The sequence below is a fragment of the Parasteatoda tepidariorum genome, chromosome 11 (assembly GCF_982258835.1).
Source record: "Parasteatoda tepidariorum strain Cologne lab strain chromosome 11, Ptep-v5.0, whole genome shotgun sequence".
Lineage (NCBI taxonomy): Eukaryota > Metazoa > Arthropoda > Arachnida > Araneae > Theridiidae > Parasteatoda > Parasteatoda tepidariorum.
In genome coordinates this window covers 25683662-25696710 of record NC_141765.1, presented here as the reverse complement: position 1 = coordinate 25696710, position 13049 = coordinate 25683662, and the positions used below count along the sequence as shown (strand labels likewise).

Here is a 13049-nt window from a genome sequence, read left to right as displayed (position 1 = left end):
TGCCAGAAATATAATTGTAAAAATATTCAATACGTAATTTTGATATGCAATAATAGAACTTACAATAAATAAAATAGTTCTGTCACTTGAACAATTTAAATTAATCCATATGCAATTTTTAATGTTTTGCTTCATTTTTTTTCTAGATGTTAAATGTTTTTCATATGTTGCTTTGTATTTTAATTTCTCTTTGTGCTATCTTATGAATTCCTTCATGTATAAATAAAACATAAGTTAGAACTTCATGATCTGCATCAAAATGCATGCATTTTTGAGTTATATATTTATATTATTGTAGATTACGTTCACTTTGCATTATGTCTGAATAACTTTAAATTGCTTTTAATATTCTGAAAAGAAAACTACATTTTGGATACTAAAAGCTCTGTTTTGGAATAAAATTAAGTTACCAAGATATTTTGTAAATAATAACATGTATTGAAAAGTTGCAATTTTATTACTAGCAAAGAAAAGTTAACTTTAAAAAATAAGAAAAGACTTACACTTCAATAAAGGCAACTTAAGTAACAAAAGCTACAAAATATTAACTGTGTGCTCCTTACTGTTTTTTTTTCCTTTTCGTACTGCATGCATACTTTTAAGTTAATATCATTAACCGTAATGTAATACTTATCTTTTTATTTTTATCTGTGGCAGCATTATAGGCATATGAATTCTGAAATCCTCCAATTTTTAGTGTTATTTTAAAACGAATTCGATTTTAAATGACATATGGGTGTCATATTAAAAAAAAATAATAACAGAATTTTGGAAAAACTACCCTCTTCCAAAATGACACAATTCGTTGCTTATAATACATTTCCCACAAATATATCCAATTGACACACAAGTGGGTCAAATTGAAACACATATAAAAATGCTACACAATACCAACTTCTCTTTTATTAATAATAATTAGTTATTAACTGCATACACATACAGAAAAATTTTAAAACAGAAAAACTTTCGACATTTAAGACAGAAAAATTTTTAACGTAGAAAATTTTACTGAAACAGAAGACAGAAAAATTTTCTTTACAACATATGCACTATTCCTGGAAGAATAATTACAAAGCAAAGATAAACTAATAATTAGAAAATTAGAATCAGTTATTAATTAAATTTAGTGGAAATTAGTTATTAAACGCATACAGGAAAATGTTAAAGCAGAAAAATTTTTAATATAGAAAATTTTCCTGTCTTCTGTTTCAGAAAAAACCGTCAACCGACACACTATTTCTGCAAGAATAATTACAAAGCAAGGAATAAACTAGTAATTAGAAAATGCAAATAACTAAATGTTTTAATTCTTTCATCAAACATAAATGCGAAAGCGATTTAAATTATTAATCACTAATGGTCTTCTCAAAATCTAGAATATTCTTAACTTTCTCTTGAGAAATTTAAAAAAAAGGTCCAAGCAACAGGCGATATATTTGTCATTCTACCCACGACATAACCGTTAAAGAACAAGCTAAAACATTTCTACCGCCTTTATCGTCAGCAAAAGCAATAAATCCCCCCCCCCCCTATTTTTTTCCACCAACAAAACTAGATAGCAAAGAGTGAGTTTTGGCGATAGGAGTAATTCCAGGCGAAACAGCGAGGAAAAGATAGTTCAGGATTTTGTCTGCCTGGGGAAGTGATCTTGGGAGTTGATATTTTTATCGCTTTGGCCCAAAATGTATGCATACGAAAAAATGTAATCTTTCGGCATTTGGTGTTCCTGATAACATGGGCCTGCGGGATTTTCGTCTCTCAATTTATCTCGCATTGCTGTTTGGCTGTCTTTTTCACAAAATTGTGACGCGATATACCGCTGGGCCTTGACTTATACCGGGATGGTTCGGAGACGGCAAAGAGAGCATAAATATGCTCCACATCAAAGGTAACAAGGGAAAAAAGTGTGAGACATAAAGATTACTCTTCTAGAATATATCAAAGATGATTACAGAGATAGAGTGTTGGTGGATGAAAGAAAAAACGACCATCACTTAAGTCTCACATATGTGTTATTTTTGGAATTTTATGTAGACTATTTTTAGTTATTATTAAACTGGCGTCAAGGGCCTGATCTAGAAATCCAGGCACTAAATTGCTGGTGGCCACCTGGTCGTAACTTTAAGCCAAACTTACGAGTTGGTTTTTCATGTGGTGCTTTTAAATATTAACATAGCAGGAAACAACACAGTAAAATTTTGATAAAAATGAAGAAAAAAAATATTGCATTTTTCGATATTTTATCCCTTGAAGATTATTGTACCAAAAAATTTAATTAGTTTTCATAAAAATGTGAAGGAGAGCATAATATGATAAACGCAGCGCGCGTTGCTGAACGCTCTGTTACATGAATGAACAGTGTTCCCATACACTATTATGAATTATACATCATGCTGACTGTTGAACCAAATAACTATCGTTCAAATCTGCTGCTACCATAATATGGGGCTAAGTTGAACCAAATTATCGTATTTTTTGAACTTGTGTGAGTTATAAGCATTTTAAGTAGAATTTTCTTTTATTATTATTGCACTGGCGCTTCGTTTAATCGGCTGAATATTGGAATACTCAAGGACGATATTTTTTCTTTAAACCCATTCTTACACTGTTAGATATGTTGAGGTGTTTTGTACCATAAAACGTTGGAGGAAGAAATATAATATGATATATTGTTGATGGAAAAAACGATATTATAAATTATTTCTTTCTGAGTAATTTGTGTAAATTATTTTTAGTTATCGTTAAACTAATTGTTTCATTTCATTATGAGACTCGGGAGTCGATGATAAACGTATTTATAAGATTTAACTTTTCTCCTACACTTTTATAAACTTGACTGTAGAACCATATTATCGTTCAAACCTGCAGCAACTCAAATATGGTGCTAAGTTGAACCAAATTATAGTATTTCTTAAACTTGCTAGCACGATACGGCTATTTATATTCAATGAAAATGAGGTTCAATTTTACACCTTGATTAAGTTGTTGCAAATTTACAATATATTATGGTTCAAGAAACCGAAACTCTTTAACGTTGCACCGTTTTTTTTTTTTTTTTTTAATTTATTTATTTTCTTTTTTGAGACTGTATCTTATAATTTCTGATTTAGACGATTATCCTCTAAACTATGGAGGAAATTTTTTTTTAAAAAAATGGCAAGAATATGGGAAATACGAATAAATAACGATTAACAGCTTAAAGACACTAGTATGAAGTCAGAAGACAGGAAATGAAACAGTAGTCGTAGAAAAGAACTCAACTTTATTCTTTACATAGCATCTACCTATTATTTACTCTGTCCAATAATAAAACTAAACATAGAGAGAAATTATTTGGTAATAAACTCCGATATACGATCAGTCGAAGGACCTGACTAGGCTATAGCTCGTGCGTACATTAAAATCTAAAATTGCAATACAGAATAAAAAAAATAAATAAAAAAAGAAAATATGCCAACCAGCCAACAATAAACACAAAGAAAATTTTTTAAAACAAAATACTCAGAATATTATCACATACCAATGTCCCAACACACTGTGGGTAAAATCCTTTGTGAGGTTTTGTAAAATGTCGCCAGCGTCTAAACGACGCGTTGATTCTTGTCGCCAAACTGTTGACAACGCCAAAATGACGTTTTTACGATTGTCGCCAAAAATTTGCGTAGGCGAAAACATAGAAGATCGTAACCTGAAAATAACAATGTAGGTAAAATACTAGTATCTGTTACATGCTTTGTGAGGTTTTGTAAAATGTCGTTAGCGTCGAAATGTCGTGTTGATTCTTGTCGCCAAACTGTTGATAACGCCAAAATGACGTTTTTACGATTGTCACCTAAAATTTTTCGTAGGCGATGATCGCAACCTGAAAATAACAATGTGGGCAAAATCCTAGTATACGTTACATGCTTTGTGAGGTTTTGTAAAATGTCGTCAGAGTCAAAATGACTCGTTGATTCTTGTCGCCAAACTGTTGACAACGCCCACATGGCGTTTTTACGATTGTCGCCAAAAATTTGCGTAGGCGAAAACATAGATGATGGTAACCTGAAAATGCAAAAATATACCAGGCATAAGTAAACCGGACAGTGGCACTTAACTTTGAAAAAAGCATCAATGTAGGATATGCTGGACAAATGTATACCGAGCATTTACGCTTAACTTAAAAACACATCAGTGCAAAATATATCGCGAAATGGCACAAAAAGAGCAAAACTAAAAAAATTCAACTTACAGCAATGTATAATCACAAAACTATTATTTAACAACGCTAAACAGGCATATGAAAAAAGGTACAATAATAAACACTTTGAAGTTACTTTCATTTAAAACGTATATCTTGTTTCTTTTTTTCAAAATACCTTAAAATTATAACTATCTTTAATCATCGTTTCTTTAATCATCGTATCATAAGTTAAAATATAAAAAAAGTTTAAAAAAATTTAGAAAAGTGATCAGATTTTTTGACTTCTCTATAAATAGATAGATGATCAGGATTTAGTCTGTATTTATCTGGATTTAGTTTGCCTTCCAGTGTTTTCTTTATATTATTTTTAATAATTCTATTTCTTGTTGTGGTGCTATCCCAGTTTTATTTGGCATAATATTTCAATTATAATAAATTCTCATTTTGAACCATAAAGAGTTTTTAAAAAAATTGAAAAAGTAATTTCAAAATAATAACAGTTTTCAGCACTTCCAATATTTTTGGATCTTTTTTTTTTCTTTTCTCACACACTAATAATTCATTAAGAATTTGTTTAAAATCGAACCAAATACTCGTTTATAAACGCTTCTCATTACTTAATAAAACAGCTTTTTTACATACTTTTTCCAATGAAATAACCAAACAGAAATGTAAACATACAAAGAATAAAATTCCCAGTGATTGCGAAAAATTTTGACTCGTGTTTTCAATTCCAGAAAAAAATATTACACTTTAAGAAATAATAATAAGAAAAATTTTAGTCGAACCACGTCAAGAGTCTAACAAAATACGGCTCAGCACGATTTGCATCTCTTTTTCTTTTACGTTTCTTGAAATTTCCATTTTTACTCTCTTGTAAGCGACATATTACCTCTGTATTATACAAAGCCTTTCCATTTATATTTTGTGCAAGAATTTTGTTCCCGGTACTTTTATTCCTTTTTGTCATTCGCTGCTATTTTAATATCCTTATACAGAGGTTCTACTTTCCAATAACACATAAGTACAAGGATACACAAAAAGCGTTATTCTTCTACCCTAAGGTAGTCAAATGTCGGCAATAGAACGGCAAACTCTCGTTTTGGAAGGGAAAAAAATCGTCTGACTTTTTAGATGGGTGAGAAGGGAAAGTGGTTAGATGCTGAATTCAGAGGAAATGAAAGTACAGGCACGTTCTGACTTGTAACTCTTCGAAACTTTTTGGAACACAACAACTTTTATTTTCTTTCTACAAGAGTTGGAGGCTACTAGAAAAAGCAATGTATGGGACTTTGCATTGTATAAGAAATGTCAAAAGCAAAGAAATAAAAACTCGAAACAAATCGAAAATTTAAAAGCGAGAGAAGATTCGAAATTTAATCTTTTTGGAATCTCTCATAGGAGGATGAACTTGTGAAATTACACGTGAAATTGAAGTTTCGAAAGGTTTTGAATCAGAATCAGAAAGGTGAAAATATTAAAAAAATGTTCTTGAAATTTAAACGTATGTAAAAATATTCAATGCCTAGCGTATAATTTTGTTTTCCAGAAAAATATTGTTCTATATCAGTTCTAACAATTACAAAGTGATTGAACATTTTTCGAAATTTTAATTGGCCATCAGAAGAGAAAAAAAAATGGATTTTATATGAAGTTAAAAAGTTTACATAATCTATAAATTCAACTGCTTAAAGCGATCTTAAAATATATTATTGATAACACTGGTTAAGTAACAAATAATTTATTTTGCGTTGATATGTAAAAAAATTAATTATTCTTCTATCCTTCAGTTATCAAATGTTAGCAATAGAACACCAAACTCTAGTTTTAAAAAAATCGTCTGACTTTTTAAATGTCTGAAGCAAAGAATTGAAAACTCGAAACAAAACGAAATTTTAGAAGCGAAAGCAGATTCGAAATTGAATCTTTTTAGAATCTTGGGAAATAGGAGGATAAACTTGCAGAATTATTGATAAATGGCTTTGAAATTTCGTTAGATTTAAGTAAATATCAGTGACGTGGAAAGAGAAAGAGATGTACTTAAAATTTAAGTGCATATAAAACAAAACCTTAATTCACGTAACATAACGAACGTACTTATGCACACGTACACGTAACGTATGTTTAGTTTACATGAAAATTATAGTGTGTGTTAATTTTAAAAATATACTAAGTGACTAAACATTTTTCAGTACTTTGATACATCATAAGAAGAAAAGAAAGAAAATTTTTAACAAACAACAAAACTTACTACAGATATATATATATATATATATATATATATATATATATATATATATATATATATATATATATATATATATATATATACATAGAGTTAAATGCTAATTTAAATTGATGAAAGTTATCTTAATATAATATTGAATTAGCAAAGGTTACGTACTCATTAACATTTTCATCTTCACTGTTAGAAATGTCTCGGGGAAAAATGGTTAAATAACAATTTATTTAACTGTTATTTAACTATTATTTTACCTTATTCAAACAAAATAGTCAAATAACCAAAAATAAAATGGTATTTAAACTGTTAACTGTGAGATAAATCATTTATTATCTGCTTTCTCCTAATACGGTTAAGCAACCAAAATTTTATCCCAACAACCAGGCCCACGTAATGAAGCTAGGGACTCTAAGGCATGATCCGTTTACCACTAAGGATATTTTACGACAGTACTGTGGTCAAGGCGAGCTGAGTCAACACCTCCTAGAAAAGAGCAGGCCTCAGCACGGGTTTCCATAAATATCCTTTAGTGGTCCAAACGTAATGGCATATTTCGTATTTCCAACCACTGCGCAGCTTAGCACCCCGAACGTAATGACATCTTTCTTACTTTTCATATACTGCGCAGTTAACTTCGTCACATAGGACTACTAAATTGATCCGTGCTGAGGCCTTCCTACTTCTAGGAGGTGTTGGCTGAGTACGGAAATCATATCGACCAGCCGTTGCTGGGACTCGGACCCGGGTCACCTCATTGGGAGTTCAGAGCCCTATCCCTTGAGCCACAACTACTATAATATATGTTAAACATTATAAATAAAGTAAAATTACTGTAAATAAAGAAATAATAAAATTATTCTACATGCTATTATGAAATATACTTAGGCACATACTTTAAATATATTTAATGAAGTATTTAATTTTCATGTTAATTAAAACAAGGAAAAGAGTCACAATTTCCCTCTCTTGTTTATTTCTAAGTCTACTGACGGCCGTGATAGCCTGGTCGGTAGGGCGCTGGGCCCATGTCCGAGAGTTCGTGGGTTCGAACCCCGTCGGCCGAAAACTACCCGTATAGTAAAGTGACTGATGCACGTTAAATCTGTCGAGTTGTATCCATGCTCCCATAACAAATCAATACCTCTGGGGGTACTGGATTATATATCGATCGTTCTCTGATTCATGTCAAAATTACGATCTGTGGATGAATGAATGACTGTATGAATGGGTCCGCCCTATAAACGGGTGCGACGTATGGTGTGGCAGAAGTCGAATTCTGGGCCATAGATGGCGCCACTGAAAAACAAGAAACGCACACTCTGCCTTAAATTTGCTCGGTTTCACCAAGCAGGCTTGCCAGTGTGGCAAGTGGCATTAGAAACAACAACAAGTCTACTAACAAAAATTTTTTGTGCTTATAAAGTTTTATTTCTACTAATAAAAATTTTTTCACAATAATTCGTAAACCGGACATTATAGTATATCACAACCATTCATATTTCAACTTTTTATGTCATCAGTATTATGAATAGTAGAACTAGATGGATTATCTGTAGTGTAAACTGGAATGATTGCACATTTTCGTTGCAACATATGTAAAACAACCAACAAACCTTAGCACATGCACATTTTAATAATATATATAATATTCCTCCTGATACAGCAAACTAAGTATAAGTACAGGTTAAAAATTAACTAAATAAAATCACTCGCTAATTTAATTTTACTTATTTAAGTTTATGTTGAATTTAAAAAATGTTCCATACAAAAATAAAATCAGCAGAAATTATCAATTAATGTAAATGTCTCTCAAATATCCCTCTCTCATAGTCTCAAATAGTCTTCAGTTATACCCCGTAAAATACTTTTAAGGAGGCAGAAGTCTATGAAACAGAAATGACAAAATGTTGAAAATTACTATTTTGACTAAACCTAGTTAGGGCTTAAGTTCTCATTATGGGTCTTTTTAAAACTAGTCTTAAGTTGGATTATAAAAAACTGGCAAAATAGTTAAAAAAAATGTAATTAAAATAAATTTCAGAAATTATTTCAAAATAATTTTAAAATAAGCTTTAAATATTCTGAAAATCTACTAATTTCAGTTGTATATAAAGTCCTACAAAGGATTCATTCTTGTTTGATTCAGTGTATGCCCTTTTAGTGGTAAATATAATATTATTTATTAGGGAAAAAAGTTATAAGTATACTAAGAGAAAACATATTTTTCTGACAAACTAAGAAAATATTTTAAAAAAAGAAGGGTAATATGAAATACAATATACAATGGACAAAATTAAGAAGCACTCGAAGATCGGATTTCCTCGTAATAGGGCCAATCTTTAAGTTACAAAATCAGACATAAAAACGTTCTGAATAATCATACTTTTTTTCGACGGAATAGAATTTCTTACCCTCAAAATATAGCCGCAATCAGGAAAATATGTCAAAGGTTTGAACCTCTTTTTAATGTTGATTTTACTTCTGCGTATCTCTCCAATCTGGGGAATTTTTTAAACTAATTGAAAAATTTTGCACACAATTATAAAATTCGTTTAAAAATTCCACGCAAAAAATAATTTTTGATAATTGTTTAGTATTTTTTGTAATTCTATTTAGTAATAATTGAAATAAATTTCAACTGTAAAGCATGCAAGTTTTTAAATCCTTTTAAAGAATGTAATTTTATAAAGCAAAATACACAATCGGTCAAACAGCTCCTCAGAAATCAAATTTTAAATATGCAACTACTTTCAAATTCTATCTCTCAGGAACTATTCGACCAATTTCGTTCAAATTTTGTATTTTACCTTATAAGATTACATTCTTTAAAATGGTGTAAAAATTTTTATACCAAACTACTACACACTTTGTCAACTATTTTTAAATAAAATGATAAAAAATAATTAATAATTATTAAATTTTTGCATGAATTTATCTTATAAACTAATTTTAAAACTTTGTGCAAAAATTTTTTGATTTGCTTAAAACATTTAGCGAGATATGGCGAAATACGCGAAAAGTAAAATTAACATTAGGAGTCCTAACTTAGGACTGCTCTCCTATTGGAACCATATTACCCAGATTGCGGCTACCCCTATATTTTGAGGGTAAGAAGCCAAATCAATCGGGAAAAAGGTATGTAAGTGTGTTTTGGTGTCTGATTCGTAACTTAAAATATCGCGTGCACTAATTAATAAGCATATGTGAAGTCACTGCCTGGAACCACTAAAATTTCGTCCCAGTGCGTGAAGATAATCATGAAATCAAACACTATTCAAGGTGAATTTTTTTTTTTTTTTGTGCACTATGTATTTTTAGTTACCTTCAATTTTAGTAAGAAAAATATGCACAGTATATAAGTAACGTATTTTGTATTAGCATTGAAATTTTTTTCAAATGTTTGATTATAATGTTAGGAATAAGGGACAGATGTGACATTTACATGTTCAAGTTAAGCTATTATTTATTTTTATTACCTAAGTTTAATATCTTTAAAACTTGCAATGAACATGCTTCAAAAAGAAAAGAATTCATAAAAAAAATTTTATAAAGACGAGGGATATCACACTACCTGGAGAATGGCCTATTATTCTTTTATCAGAATTTTTGTAAAAAAAATGGCCAATTGTTACTGCTACATTCAGGATATAAAGCTCAGAGACTTATAGACTATTTTGTTTTCGTTGTTGTTATTATTTCTAATGACACTTGGACAAGCCAAGCTAGTCGTTGGCCTTTTGCGAATTAAGTCAAAAAGGTGCCTTTCGTTTGACAAGAGAGCAACACAAGGGTGAAAGTAAGTCTTAGCTCAAAACTCCACGGATAATGGCAACACCACTCACTCGTAAGACCTTCCTAAATTTAGACATATATCTGAAGGGGAAGGAAGGTTTCTCCAATTCCCTACACCCATGGTACTGCTCGGTGACCACCAACCACAGGACTATCAATTCCACAGCACGTATATCGCTCTCGGTAGATCTTTGGGGTCGAGGATCGAATCCCGGCCTCTCTAGACCACGGTCTGATTCTTTGAACACAGGGTTACCATGGTTCAATTTTATTTATTCATATGTTAAATGAAAAGATGTTGGGATGAAAGATCCCTTTTACCATTAATCTTGCTCTTTGTCAAAAGGTATGGATTGTTCAAATCTCAATTCTGGATCATTTTCTCAAGAATTGGTAATCAGATCTATGAATGAGTTGATTCTTGTGAGTAAGTTTGTTTGTTAGTTTAAACTTAGTTAGATTTTTCTTTCTGTTCTGTCGTGTCTTAAAATCAGTAAGCAGTGCTGTAAATATGAAACTCGTGTATTTCTGATAACAAAAAAAATAAAAAATTTATGAAATTTTTCATCAATAAACGAAAATTAGTATGACATGATATTGAAAATTTTAAATATTTGAAGTTTTCGCTGTTAATGCTTTGAACAATTTGAATAGCTGAAAGAATTACTCTTTCTCGTGTATCGAGATTAAGAAATTATCCACCTGGAATTCCATATTTGAAAAAGAAATATTAATAAAAATTAGATTTTTATTTTAATTTCTGCAAAAACAATTTTTTCTCAAGCGCGAGAGAACCTTTTTTAAAAAAAAAATTGGTCTAATTAGTTTTCAACTGAATTCTATTAAAGAAAAACTTATGAAAAATTATGAACACGTAGCAGCTTTATGAACAGTAAATAAGCTTGGAATGAAATAATTCAGAACTATTTAAAACTAAAGTATGTAATTAAAACTCCATTTTAAACACTGCGAATTTTTCAAGAAACCACTTCGTAATTCAATAGCGAAAAAACTTTTTTATTCCAAATCTACAATACTTTAAATAAACTCACGCAAGAAAAAAGATACATTTTATAGTGTTGTAAGAAAATAATTCTTCGAAAGAAATATAATGCCCTTGGAGAAATGATAAATGCCTGCTCGCTTTACTTTTCGCAAAAGTGAACATTTCGAGCGTTTTACGTAGAGTACACACACATACACAAAAAATAAAACTTTTAATATTCTAGAGCATTTTTAAAAATCTTTGTCAGTGAATTTAGGTTCTGTTTTCACGAAATAGATAACAGGAGAAGCGGGTCTTAAATTTAGCAGCACGCAAAAAATGCATAAATTGAGAAATGATTGAAACAGAAAAACACATTTGGCTATGCAAAACAGAACCAAACTAGTTTGCCTTTTTATTTAATATCTGGCTAACATTTAAATCTTGAGCAAATTAAATCCATAACATTCCTTATACTTTTCTTACATTTTTTCTTTGCCTTGGAAGAAGCACTTTGTGTATTTTATTTTTCAAATTAATTTGATTACATAATAAACGTATATTTCTATTAACATTATTCTACATGATTTAAATTGCATTTCAAAGGGTTAATAAAAATTTCATTAAACTGAACGCTCTGTCTTAAATCTCCTTATACTTAAAAAATTTGCATAATCATACTATGGTTCTTATTTGAAACATTAATATGGTTCTTATTTGAAACATTAATATGGTTCTTATTTGAAACATTAATATGGTTCTTATTTGAAACATTAATATGGTCCTAATTTGAACCCTATTTTCACATTTTTATTATATTTTCGCATTAATATTATAGTGTGCTATGGTTTTAGAGCCAGTTATTTATTTTGTCCGTCTTACTTTAAGAGCCCGGGAAAGAAACGCAACTGTAGAACAATGCAAAATTCAGCTTCTAACAATAGCAATTCGCAACAGCATTTTTAACAAATTAATTGGGGTTTTTTTATATCCACTTCCAGTAGTCAAAAAATTCTTATTTTTTGAATATGCACGAATATACATTTTTAAGTTTTACAACTTGCGTTTTTAAAATGCATTTGAAATATGCACTTCTAATTAACATCTACCTCGAAACAAACTGACACATTTCAAATGAGAACAAAATTTAAATTATGTAAAACTTATTAGTCAGAATATATACGCTAAAACGCTAAATATAAAAATGTTTCATTAAAATTATTTTTGATAATTTGGGTTAATCAAAAACATATCTTTTGATTAGAAAACTTCATTCGCTTTAAAAACATACAGATTAAGCAGTCGACATGTTTCAAGAGCTAAAAATAGGCTTCCATTTTTTTCTCTTCGTTCTAGTAATAAAACACTATTCTTAATCAATATTTTATTTTTTCAAATTATTACCAATTCGTAAGAACCTGCGCATTCGTAAAGGCTTTGGTAGCATAGTGTCTTCTCTACAAAAGAAAAGAAAAAAAAATTTTGTTATGAAAAAATCAAAACATTGGACATCCTATTATAACTCATGTTTTTTCGATATCAAAAAGCTCACAAAATACTCAGATCTATTTTATTGGGCACCAGCTGGTTTGTTACTTTCAATTTTTAAAGCTCTCTATCACATCCGATCTAAGAAAAAAAAATTGCAAAAAATATTCGCGCTCCCAAAGTTAAGTTCTCCAAAATTTATTTCTTTTCTCAAACAATTTGGCACCCTTTTTTGAAAACTCGAAATAGATAGGGGAAATGCTAGATTTTTTTTTTCTTCTTTTATTTGATCATCTATTTCGTAGGTTTCTTTCAAGTCCTATTTCTTAAGCTTTTCTAAGGAAGAAAAAATTCACCGC

General features: G+C 30.0%; 1 long non-coding RNA gene across 1 annotated transcript; it reads right to left on the bottom strand.

Annotated features, from left to right (window-relative positions):
- Positions 1-3245: 3245 nt before the first annotated feature.
- Positions 3246-6693, bottom strand: LOC122271866 (uncharacterized). The gene is made up of 2 exons (XR_006226648.3): positions 6588-6693; positions 3246-4044 (listed from the first exon to the last, which is right to left on the bottom strand). It is a non-coding gene; the product is annotated as an uncharacterized LOC122271866 (long non-coding RNA).
- Between the last annotated feature and the right edge of the window lie 6356 nt (positions 6694-13049).